The sequence below is a fragment of the Stegodyphus dumicola genome, chromosome 3 (genome assembly GCF_044657685.1).
Source record: "Stegodyphus dumicola isolate Sdum_Otavi_A_Nest chromosome 3, ASM4465768v1".
NCBI classification, from domain to species: Eukaryota; Metazoa; Arthropoda; class Arachnida; order Araneae; family Eresidae; genus Stegodyphus; species Stegodyphus dumicola.
The window spans coordinates 158,001,140-158,014,683 of NC_140770.1; the positions used below are offsets into that span (position 1 = coordinate 158,001,140).

The 13,544-nt window shown below is 35.3% G+C and overlaps 1 protein-coding gene and 1 long non-coding RNA gene across 4 annotated transcripts in view; one reads left to right on the top strand and one right to left on the bottom strand.

Moving 5' to 3' along the window:
* Positions 1 to 13,544, top strand: part of LOC118195605 (protein c-ets-1-A-like) — a 406,827-nt gene that overhangs the window by 69,933 nt on the left and 323,350 nt on the right. The gene's annotated exons all lie outside the window — the stretch shown is intronic.
* LOC146998161 (uncharacterized) overlaps positions 12,795 to 13,544 on the bottom strand; it is a 132,989-nt gene continuing 132,239 nt past the window's right edge. Inside the window, exon 2 of the long non-coding RNA XR_015040341.1 lies at positions 12,795 to 13,089. This is a non-coding gene — a long non-coding RNA (uncharacterized LOC146998161). The remainder of the gene's footprint in view (positions 13,090 to 13,544) is intronic.

Consider the following 13,544-nt stretch of genomic DNA (forward strand, 5'->3'; position numbering starts at 1 on the left):
AACATTACATTATTTCATTACTATAATTGATATTTTGTTGCTACTACAAAACGAAGTGTAAAAATACATTTTTAAATTGGAGGCAGATCCCAAAGAACAAGAAACTGTCTGCTGACAATACCGGTATTTTCATTTTTTTGTCTAATTTGACAAAATGATACCAAATATCGCTCGAGGTTTGTCTTTTCGGTAGGATCCACATTTTATTCTGCAATCTTGAAAAAATTCATTAGATGGAAAAATTTATGTTTATAAAAATATACTAATACTAAAGAACATTAAACAGAAATGCACAGTTCTTGATTACAAGACGTTAGTAAAATAAGTAAATAAATAAAAATATGTTTACATAAATATTTTACATAAATATTACCGTAATAATATATAAAAAATTAATACTTAATATACATAGCTATACTATGACACAGTATTAAAAGAATCAAAATGAAACTCAAAGGAACAGTTCCGAGGAAGCGAAAATAGGAAATAATCAAGACTCCGCAGAAGCCAGATTTGAAAGAGCGAATATTGAAGACACCCGTCGGAATCAGATCCGCAGCTAGAGCAGGAGCTTGCAAATAATCACCACGCCGAAGGACCCAGTGTTTAGAGCACTGACAACTGGGAATATGAGGAACTAGCTGCTATAATCTACGTACTTTAAGCAGATCCTCGCACTGCCAGATGGGAAAAAAAGCGCTATCCATTTGAAAACAGGGGTGTTGAGAGTTTCGCTGAGATAAGTCGGTTTATTTAATGTTTTGTTTTTTAATGATGTTAGATGGAACACAAGCAAGCCAAAAGTCCACATGTAAAAAAATAGATCAGAGATGTTTTCGGTAAAATAATAAAGCAAAAACTGCTATTGTTTACGTTAAGAGGAATCAAAATTTTGGCTTGTTTCCCAAAAACTGCCGTTCCGTTTTCGCCGGAGCGCTGATCATTGGTTTAATAAAGTGAATCGTTTCTTTGAATCGGTTCCGGAGCGAATCGTCCATCTCTAATGCTGATCATACTCCCGATTTTTTAAAATCTTTTTATCCACTTTTAAAGTAAAGAAAATAACAGTGGCATCTACTTGAATATATATAAATATCTATAAGATAAAAAATATGTAAATCAAAATTATAATTTAAACTAACGGTAAAACATTAATTCGCCCTCTCTATTCTAAAACTCACAATAACTTTTCTGGATTGCGTCATTTCTAGATTCTTCTATGGCCTGCGCAGCTCTGATGATGTAATAATTGGGAATTGAAACTACCATTGTAAACCAAAACGTTTCTCTTTGCGTGCTTCCATCTTTCATAACTACGCACTTCAGCTTCTGTCTGTGCTATGTTTGGACGCAATTTTGCTATGCTGCTTCCTATTGCAAAAATATCAATAATATAAATGTTCTTGAACAGGCACGACTAGGATGCCAAGTGATCTGTGGCCACATAATGTCAATTGGAAATAAAAATGGAATTAAAATCGCCTCGACTGCCAAGTTTTATTTACGAAGTCAACATAGCTTACGACGCAATCAGAATACTTCCTCTTCAATATAGGATAACTACGTATCAACCGTCTTTTCCTTTCCTTGCTTGAAATATGAAATGCTTGCAAGAGACGATGCTCTGCCGGAAAAATAAGACTACAAAGGCAAATCTATTTAATATTGAAATAAATGGCTATCTCGCTAAATTGACGAGATATCACCAAACTGGTGACAGTTTTGGCAACTAATTTTTGTGACCAAATTTGTTGGGAAATCGCCAGAAGAAGCCAAATTTGGCTACCATTTTACGACATTTTGGACCAAAGAGAACTTTTAGTTCAGAGCTGAACTCGGAGTATTGAGATATCCGTGAAAGCTTCGCCATTTAGTTACACTTTCCATTGCGTTGCTTTCAACATTCTTAGTAGTTTGAAGTTAATTCTTAGAAGTTTACATTGCTTTTAACATTTTTAGTAGTTTTTACTGATTGTTCTCTGTGATACTATGGCAGAAAAAAACTATTTTTTTAAAGAAAAATGGGTTTTTAATTAGTTAAAATGAAAAGGCAGCACTTTTACGTACATGTTATATAACGTACTGTACCGTACTTACAAGTGCTGAAAGTCAGTGCTTGCTGAACAGCTTGGTCAAAGTACGCTGTTTGACTTTCTTCATCCGTTTTCGGGCAGCCAAGTCGCACATTCGCTTGACAGTGAGAAGTTGTAGCCGGGCTGACGCTGCATCCACTTCAACGCAGTTTCAAGGCTGGCAGACGCTTCACTACCTGATGGTCTCCTGTCTGCTTTAGCTTCGACATTAAGGTCATCCTCTTCCTCGACACTTTCTTCTCTCACACTTTCAATAAGTTCATCATCATTGAGAATTTGAAATCCAGGGTCTGACGAATCACACACCATCCATTCTGCTGTATTCTCATCACTAACTTCTGAACACCCAGAAAGTTTCAAAAGAAAAAATTCCTCAAGTGACACATCATCCTCATCTTCTCCTGTCTCTTTCCTTTCATTTCTTCGAGCTTCTTTTTCCTACTTCTCCTTTTTCTTCTCTTCTTCAGTTGATCTGAAAAATTCTAAAAGCGATTCGAATAATCGGAGTCCGGATAATTGGAGTTGTACTGTATATGTTGCTGTGAGAGGGGGTATACTGGCCAGTATATATTAATGCTGTATCAAAACATTGTATTTATGTACGAAATTTAAGGACCGAAGTATCATTGGAACATTACTTCGTACATATTTTTCCAGTTACGTGACCTTAGATTACACTTTTGTATTTAATGTCGATTTTGAATGAAAAGACAGAAAGAAAAATGAAAAAGCCTCAAATTGGATGACAGAAAATACCTTCCATCATTTACACCAAAAAAATAATAATAATAATAATAATTATAATATTTTGAATCACCTCTCGAATTTCGACCCACTCTGATTTTGGATCGTGGAAGACTTTATATTCTCTGAAGTAAAAACTCGCCGTAAAGGACACTAGTTTGGGAGCATTTCGGAAAGGAAGAAGAAACAACGAAGAGCCCCGGTTTGTTTTTTCTCAAAATTGGGGCAGAAGTTTAACACTTAGTTAGGTTCAACAATACCTCAGTTATCTGTAGTGCCGACAGAGATGTCGCCGAAGTTTCTGTCTGTACAAATAGAAGTATCTACCTGTGCATCTATGCATCCAGAAGGTTTCTGAACGTTACAAAAATGTGTATAGAATGCCAGATAATGTTATTTTCTTCAAATCTATGTATTTTTAAAAAAGTAGAGATAAAACTTGTAAATGCACCTTGGATACATATGGAATTTGGATACGGGGAGTACATGTTTTCGGAGATTGTTTAGGAGCTGTTGCCGAATAGCTAAGATATTGTTGAAAGTTTGTTAGGAATCCAAATAAGCTTGATTCTTCGCTTTCTGACAGACAGGAGAGGAGATTAAATGTAGGCAATGATCATTGCCCCTATGGCTCAAACTGGCGTGAAGATAATCTCTGCCCTCACCTACGATGGTCGAGGTATCCCTTTGGTCATCTTCAAACGCGTTATTATGGGATTAGTCCTGCACTTGACATCCGTGGAGGGAACGGTCCAGCGAACGGCCGCGCTGTTTGGTGATGCTCCAGTAAGTCACCTGCAAGGTGAGAGGGGTGGGGGCTCGCAGACGAGAGATCATTTCAACCTCCTGGCCTTGATCTTGTTAGCATTAGCGAAAAGGAGAAGCAAAGGAGCGAATCGTTATATTTTTCGTCCTGACCTTCACGCTTGCTCGGAGATGGCGACGTCTCTTTTATTGGTTGGGATGCGCATGCACTCACGTCTAGAGCATTCCATACTTCAACCAGATCCGGTATTTCCCCAAATTTTACTTTTTGATTTTCCTTTCCTCTGCGTAAAGTGTGACAAAAAACGACGTTTCATTACTTTCAAAATAGTAGACGAAAACGAAAATAAAAAATAAAAAATTGCGTTAGTGCCGTGTCTCTTGAATAGAGGTTGCATAAAAAGTATATCTTCTCATTTTTCGAATAAAACTGCTTCCCAAATGCGAAACAGAGCTGCTTTAACGATTTAGTTCCAACATTGTTTGATTTCAGTCACATACTTGCAATATACCAGCAAAAAGCATCTGTATACTTATGAAAATAACGCGGGGTGATTTTTGTTTCTTTTTGAAAAGTATTTACTTGTGTTTTGCTTAAACTAGTTTCACTCGTTTTTCGTGTTAGAAATTTGTTCTGTAAAGTTCTAACAGGAACGCGAAAACGTTTTTTTTCCTAAGAGACACTAAAGAAGAGAAATCAGTGTAAGGTGAGAAAGTGTACATTGCTGAAAAGTTTTTCAGGTTAAATATAGAACTTCTCCTTTAGCGCGAAAGAGAATTATATGAGTTAATAGTGCAAACTGACTCACCTTACATTCGTTCCTGTTATTTATTACTGATTCCTTTACAATTTAATTATTTGGTATGTTTTAGTCCAAAGGGGCTTTGTCCCTGAGGGACTATTGTTTTCATTTTGCGAGTTTGCGTCGAATCAGTCTGAATGTCCCTTTCACTTTTCAAACTGCTGCCATCAAATGTTAGAGCTCTGTATTATATTTGAAGAAATTAAATAATGAAGAATATGCATAAATGCATGCATGTTTCTCGCATTGTGATCAAACAACAGTACCTAGCGCCATCCAATTTTGAGGGACGTAATGCTACTGCGAATAGGGGCATCTGGAAACCCAAATTTGAAATTTGTTTTATTATCGATGTAAGATTCTCACTTTGCATTCTCAGTTACTGTAGAAAGTGACGAATCTTAAGAACTAATTAGCGAATAATCGCTGAAGTTCGTGTAACAACAAACAACAAGATGGAAGGGTAACTAACCCTTTATTATTCCAATAAGATTTAACAAAACTCCATCTTGGAGTGTACAACAAAAGCCGACACTTGGGCTTGATCTTAAGAGACTAAAAATTAAACTAAAACTAAGATTAACTGAAGACACATAGCCGAAGCTATCAAGATTCTAATCGAGTTGGTCCCTTAACTCTATTTGACTACGAAGCTTATAATGTTATATAAGCTTCGTAGTTATATAGTTAGTTTATTATAACTATATTATTTATCAAGGGCCTGAGTATGGCCGAGCGTAATAACAGCTTTGAGAGAGAGAGTAGCCAAAAGGCAGACTCGCGCAAAATCAGAAACTCTGATTCTCTCTAATTCTGCAAGTAGACTTCGCGGTTAAATACAGCTCCTCCTCATTAAGCATTCAGAATGATTCCAAAACTACGTTCTGGCCGGAAGTAGTAAGTTGAAGTTAAGAATTTGACAGGAAAGGAACTTAAAATTTAACTGTTAATAAAATTAACATAATCCTTACATCGATTTCATATTTTGCAAAACATTAACGAATTTCTGATGATCAAACTCAAGGATTTCAAATCGAGTAATGTCAACGTTGTACAGAAAAAACAATTTTATCTCCGGCGCGTGAGACTGTGTATCGGAAATTCGAAAGATAGGCTCAATTTAAAGCTACAAGTATTTTGCGATATTGCTGTTGAAATGAATTTTGTGGTTTAAGTGCGAAGAACATGATATTTAATAAATAAAACTAACACACAAAAAGTTTTTAAAAAAACGCCCCTTTAGACGTAATTTAAAATCTGAAACCTTTCAGGTTCCCCCCCCCCTCTATTTTCCCCCTGTTTTTAACCTTATTTTCTCATGTTTATGCAAAAACTATTGGCTACCTATATTATTTTGTAAAATTTTAATGAATTTTTTTATTAACAAAGTCAAAAATTTCAAATCAAGCAATGGCAACACTGTACGGAAAGAAAAATTATCTCCAGGGCGCGAGACTGTGTATCGGTAACTCTAAAGATATGCTCTTTTTAAATTGTTTTGCGCTATTGCTCTTGAATTGAATTTTATGATGTAAGTGCGAAGAACATGATATTTAATAAATAAAGGTAACACACAAAACGTTATAAAATATCCATTTAGGCGCTATACAAAATCTGAAAAGCTTTAAGATTTATTATTTATTATTATTATTTTAAATTAATTAATTTATTTTTACTAACATCTGGAAAACAGAGTTATTATGCGTTATTCAAATTCAAAATATGTCATTTACAGGTTGAAATAAGTTTACCACCTTAGAAACGCTCCTTTTTCGGTTTTCTTAATTTAATACACAATTAATTATTATTTTTTTTTAATCACGTGAATTTTATTTTTGAATTTCTGATTCGAAAACAAACAATGAGACTTTTTCTTTTGCTGATAAACATTTGTCAAAAAGCAGAACAGATTTAATGTGGAATCAGTTTGTTAGGCACAAAATGCAAATTTAAATTACAAAGTGCTTTAAACTTTTTAAGGTTAATTAATTAAAAACGTTTTTTGTGTCTGGAAAGTCGCGATTAGCTTTAATTGGGCCATCATGCATTATTCTTCTTTATCTCTTGAGGTTCCTGTATTCCTGAAACCTAGATTTATCTCTCATATCCATCTTCATACTGATGTACAGATCCCTCATTTTAATTTCTTTCTTTTTGTCCTACAGTTTTGTTACTCAATATTATCATTCAAGCCGATGAAAACCCGTTTTTTCCATCTGCAGTCAACATTTCTTTTAAGCACTCATTTTATTTATTATCACCAATAACTCAATATTATAAACTCGCCATTATCTCTTCGGTTACGACGCAAGCGCAACTCTATCCGATGGAAGAACGCCTTCCAGGTCACGTGACAACCTTGAGAGAGCGGCACAATGCGAATCATTGAAATCCTTGAACTCTTAAGGATACCAGGCAGTAAAAGAATAATGGGAAGGGTCGAACGGTTTTCGAATCGCAATCAGTAGGTTAGAATGATACTCGAGAGAAGATATTTAAATGTCTTCATGGCCAAAGGTAATTAATTACCAGTAACCAATCAAATAACTTGAAAATGGCCTGGCAGTTTGCAGTCTTCAATAAAGTGGGAAAATATTCCCAAATATATTTTAAGAAATTTAAATATATTAGGAGAAGATGTTTAAATATGTTAGGAGAAGATTTTTTTAAGGTTTATGGGTAAAAACTTGCATTGAATGAGTAAATATGTTGTAATTCATTAGACCAGATTTAACAAATCTTTATGTCCGCACGAAGGGTTTCAAATAATTTTCCAATCAGTATCAAGATAAAGGGCATCGAAAATAATGGAATTACGTCTTCGATATTATTTATTGTCTATATTTCTAATTTTCAATTTGCGCAGTTGCATCTGAGGATCTAGAATTCTTCTTAGTCTCCTCTAGCATCCAAGGTATATAAACCTAAACTAGCCGATCTCAGAAATAATGTTCACCTGATGGGAGGAGCTTGTTAGTTGAAATGCTGTTGTGATTGCTAACTTTTACCTGTCACATTGCATTGTAGAAGCCATAACGGAAGAACGTCCATGTAGGGACTGCAGATATTCTGTTTATGGGAGAAGTCTGATAGAAAGACATCGGCATTTTGAGAAACTATCTAGCCCATCAAATTTAATACTAATGGATTTCCTTCTCCTGTGTAGCTTAATTTCTAAAAACAATGCTGTTAGATCAAACTAACCGACTTAAGCACATACTAGCCTGCTTAATACATGCATGACGTGCATGATATGCCATGAGTGCTTCAAAAAGTAAAGAACGACGCTGAGCACTATTTTGATGTTTGTCGAGCCATCAATGGCTTCACATAATATAATATTCATTAAAATAATTACAGGTATAAAATAACAACAAAAAAACCTGAAAGGTTTCAGATATTAAATTATGTTCAAAGGGGCGTTTTTTAAACATTTTGTGTATTATCTTTATTTATTAAATATCCTGTTCTTTGCACTTAAACCATAAAATTCAGTTCAACAGCAATGTCGCAAAATAATTTTAAAATCAGCATATTTTTAGAATTTCCGATGCACAGTCTCGCGCACTGGAGATAAAACTGTTTTCTCTATACAACGTTGCCATGGCTCGCTTTGAAATCGTTGAGTTTGTTACTCAAAAATTCGTTAATGTTTTACAAAATATGAAATCGATTATAAAAGAAATTCCAAATTTCAAATTTGGGCTTCCATATGCCCATATTCGCAGTAGGATTACGTCACTCAAAATTGGATGGCTCTAGATACCGTTGTTTTATCACAGTGCGAGATACATACATACATTGATTCAGATTCTTCATTATTTAATTTTTTCAAATATAATACAGGGCGATAATATTGTTGGCAACAGTTTGAAAAGCGAAATGGACATTCAGAGTAATTCAACGCAAAATCGCAAAACGAAAACAATAGTCCCTCAGGGACAAAGTCTCTTTGGACTAAAGATTTTGAGAAATATAATCTGATTGTGTAAGACTGGAGTTCGTGTAGTAACCATTTTCTGTCATTCAATTTTGTTTATTTTGGATATTTTTCATCCAAATAACTTTCAAACATAGCTTTGGAGAAACTGTTTCTGTAATAAGGCTAAACTTCACTGCCAGTTCAGTGCTAACACGGCGAAAACAACTTTCTCTACATATGCCGCCTAAGGTCATCTTCACATCTTTTCATATCTAAAGATGCATTTGAAAAAAAGGATCTAATAATTAAAAAAGGATTTAAGGAAAATAATCGTAGAATTTATGAAGGAGTACATAAAAAAGAAAATAAAGGAACACCGCTTACATTCTCGTATTTTTCTCATTAGCTAACATGAGTTTCTGAAAGCGTTTTAAATATTAACGTAATTTTTCCTTCCTCCAGACGTTCAGAAAGCGAAATTCCCCAAATTTTAAAATAGATTCGACAACTTAGTGATTGCTTTCTCTTACTAATTGATTTAGTAAAATTTTAGTTCCGGTTCTGATTCTTGAAACAATAATATTTTCGAGAGCTTTAAGAAAACGTATATCTAATCTTCTTGAAGTATCTAATATTCTTAACGGTGCTGAAGATCATTGAAGATACACTGAACGGTGGTGACGAAGAGGATGACAACGGGGACGATAAGGACGACTTTCAAGCCGCAGCAGACGACACAGACTGCATTTCTAGTGGCATTAAATAATTTAAAGCCTGAGGACTAGCAGTGGGCAGCAATTTTTAAGATACAGAGAAGTAGAAATCAAGATATCTTATTAGATACTCTAATGTTATTATTTGTATTCTTATTGGAATGAAGGTTTCTTTTAGAGAAATAATACTGTGATAGTTGCCTGCAGTTTATTTACGAGTACTTTTATTATTTGCATAATTCCCCGTCTCGTACGATCAGTTGAAACACATTGACTTCCTTGTACGACTACAAGCAATACACACTTTTTTATACGCATGTTTCGCTGCACTTCATTTAAACTTATTTCCTCGAATTATTCTACCTTATTTAACCGATCCCTCAAGGACAGTTGAAAATGAAAAACTGCAAATATTGAAATGAAATCTCCGGTCAATTTTTGTAGAATGAACGAATCATACTTGTTATAATTTTATTTTTTCATAACGAAAACTTTCCCAAATATAAGAATAGGAATCGGAAGACAACATTAAAAACTAGATTTTGTAATTTGCTTAAAATTAATTATTTTTTTTAGTTTAACATTGCCAAGACATAAAAATTTTCGATAATTAAAGCACTTCTGTAATTGGAAATATATGATTATGACCAACGATTGCGAAAACAAAGGCCGGGTTAAGGTGATGACTATATGTGTACATGTATGATATTGTTGCGAAATGCCCAACTGCGGTAAGATAGCTTCCCCGCAAAGCGGGGTTCCCAAATTTGGTGCGAAATCGCCTATTTGGCAATATTTGGTGACATTCAGACAATAATGTCAGAGACGGAGAGAGAACATTCTAGAACTAATTCTTGCCGTTTTTCCCGAGAATGTTCTCGAAGGCAGGTCAAAAGCTACATATATCCTGCCTTATATGCGGAGTAGGTTAATATCTTCAGTAGTGTAGAGTACGTTGAGTTCATTAGTAGTGTTTCGAGTTCAGAGATTAGCTTGAGAGCGGCCGAACCGAATCAAGAGCTGTATTTTATTGCTTTTCCGTGAAGCTGTCTTCACAGTTGTAGCCTTAAGGCTGCGTTGCTAAAAGCGTTTCAGTGTGTTTATTGCAGTTTTTCGACGGCTCTAAACGTGTCTTTGGAGCTCTGTGTAATACTGGCGAAAAAACTGTGTTTTGATGCTTCATCAAGTGTTGTCATCGATATCACTCCAAATCCGCGAACCTGTACAGCGCAGCAATATGTTTTGTATTGCCGACTGCGATAAAAAAGGGAGGTGCACAAATAGACGTTATAGCACTCCTATATACAAACTTTCAACGTTTTACAACTAATCGTTTTTGAATATATACGTACGTACATACAAATGTCACGAAAAAATTCATTGTTGCGAGCGTATGAGTTCTTAATGGATTGAATGCACACCAAGCCGATGATAGCTTGATGAAATTTATTTTCCCTAAATAAACTCTTTACATTTCTAGAACTTCTTACGAAAGTACTTACAGTTCTTCTCAGCATAACGGAGCACAATCAGTAGAAATCTCTAGTACGTTCCGTTTCCCGAAATTATTGGAAGGCATATGCGGTTAAAGTTATATATAAAGGCGGGATACGGTTACAGTTACATATAAGTATCTATTACAGCACTAATTAAAGTTATGCAGGAACCAGGCCTCGTAAAGTTCGTAAAAAAGTGACAAAATTAGCCCCCAAAACAATTGCCTCCCTGTTAAACAGACTTGCTCCCGTAATCTAATTTTTGCAGCCTGAGCGTCGTTCTTCAAACTTCTCATGTTACATTATATAAAAAATATTACGATTTCACATATTATAGAGACATTAGGTATTTTTTGGAAGCAAGAGAGATGAAAAATGAGCAGTGAGTCCTCGCCGGGAATCGAACCATGGACCTCCTCTCGAATACGTGCCGAGTGTGCTGACCACTACACTAGGAAGGCATGCTAATAAGGCGGAAGATAATAATAATAGTAATATAATAGAGTTATAATATAACCTCATTAAAACTATTTAAATATATAAAAAATTCGTAACACCATTTTGAATCCTTTTCGGGAAGAGTCCTTTATTCTGATCGTACGTACAGACGCTATGCAAAAACGTTCGGAGAAAAAGATAGAAATATGGATTCGGGAACGGTCAAAATGGATATTTCCGTTGAAATATGATACTCGAAAGGTTTCTCAATTACAATACTTTATGAAAGAAAGTAAAAAAGGGGGGGAGAATACGCGCTGTTCTTATGGTGATGCTCGTCTTGTTTGTCATATATTACTTGAAAGTCGGTTTTATTTCATTAGTGCTGTTGTTGCTATCCTATTGATCTTGAGATCCTATTCAGATGAGGTCTACGAATTAATCACGGCGAAAAGGAAGATAGCGCTTATGACGGCAAGGGCTTGGGTATACCTGATAGGTGACAATATGATTTCTGCTCAGAATTAATGGAAATGAGCTCGATGAAAGCTCGACGGACAGAGAAGGCAGCTTTTATACTCCGTTGGCAGAGCCGCTTACCATATCTTTTCAGCACACAGCGAACAAGCAAAGGAAAGGACTAGCAAAGGAATCTCCTAACTGAACGAACTCTGACCAAAGGTCGCGAAGAAATGCGTGAAATTCTGTATCCCAGCGAAATTTTGTCTATGAGAAATGCCATAAGAAGGTCAACCTACAAGACTGTTGTGATTGCTCGAATTATATATGGCATAGGCGCATGGGGTTGCCGGGTGAAGGAGCTGATTAGGTGTTTAATCAGCTCCTCCGCCCGGCTGATTAGAGCTTACGAGATGTTTCAGAATGACCTCTACTGAGGTTGTTTGTATCCTGGCCGGTGTGCCCCCTCTCTCCAAACTGATTGCTTTTTATTATGATAAATTTCGTTTAAGAACAGGAAATATTGATTTTAAATTATATAGAGATTCTATTGTAACACGGTGTGCTTTTGAAAAATTTGATTTAAATTTGATTCACCCTGCTGAAAGAATTTTTATTCCGTATTATTCGGATGCTCCAAAAATAGGAGAAATTGACATTTATACAGACGGGTCAGGTCTGGGAGACGCCATTGCTTTCGCATATGTTATATATTATTATGGAACAGATATTGAGGATAATAAATTTAAACTCAATATTTATAACTCAGTTTATCAAGCGGAAGCTATGGCTATTTTTTATTCACTGAAATGGATTAAGAAGACTCTTAAAGAGAAATATGATATACATATTTATTCTGACAGTTCTTCAAGCTCTCTCACGACCTGATCAAGACAACCCTTTAATGGTAGACATTATAGAATTATATAAAGACTTGAGAGAAGATCAAAATATTGTGTTGGACATTTTGGAAGGCACACGTCGGACATTTTGGAAATGAGAGGGCGAACGCACGGGCCAAGGAGGCAATTACCGATGTTAATGCTCGTGATATTGATGTACAGGGATCAACAAGGAAGGCTCTGACTATTATGAAAAATTATATTTATGATAAATGGAGGGAGGAGTGGGAAAGGTCTGATCGAAATAAAGCTTATATGAAATTTGTTAAACTTAAAAAAAAGATTTATGTTATTCAGATATTGACATTAACCAAATCATTACAGATCATCGCCGTTTTCCTTTCTATTTTAAAAAGGTTTAAATTACAAGAGTCTGACCTCTGTGATATCTGTAAAGAACCGTGCACTGCGAAGTATTATGTGGAAACATGTAAATATTTTACTGATATCGGGAACGAGTTTAAGAAAAAAGACATTTTTAATATATATGATATTTTAAATGATTTTAAAAAACTGAAAACATTAGCCAGGAAAATGATGGAGAGAATTAATCATAATAAGCTTGCAGTAGGGATTTTAGTTTTAATTTTGTTTTTTAGTTATGTTCTTCATGTCTGTTTGTTGAAGGTGTTGTTTCCAGCTTGCTCTGGAGCAGCCCGTACAAAAGCCATAGGGTGACGTAAAGTCTGCCAGGAGGATTGGGCTGCGTCCCTCATATCATATCATATCCTAGCTTGCCTATGTACTGAAATACCTGAAAAAAGTGTTTGCACAGGTTAAAAACCATGCAAAATACCAACCAAATATGCAATGCGTGGAAGAAATAATAATGTAGGTAAAAGACAAGTAATAGTGATACAACATATTATGATTATTGAAATAAATAGCATTTAGATTCACATTACAGTACGCAATGTACAATTATGTAAAGAACAAAGAGTGTGGAAAAACTCCAGTGAACGTATCAAAGGATCTCCTACGCTTCTCAACCTACCATCAGCTTCTCTAGGATACTCTCCGCTCCACATTATTGAAGTGCCCCCATACCGCAATGCACTTTACACTTAACAAACATCCATAACTTCCTCGAGATTCGAATCCGGGCCCAACGATATAACATCGCTAAGCCCCGTGCCGAACAGTTTTTAATAATGCTACAGTTCTGAAAGAAATGTTGCTGATTGTGTGACACAACCAATGAACAGATTA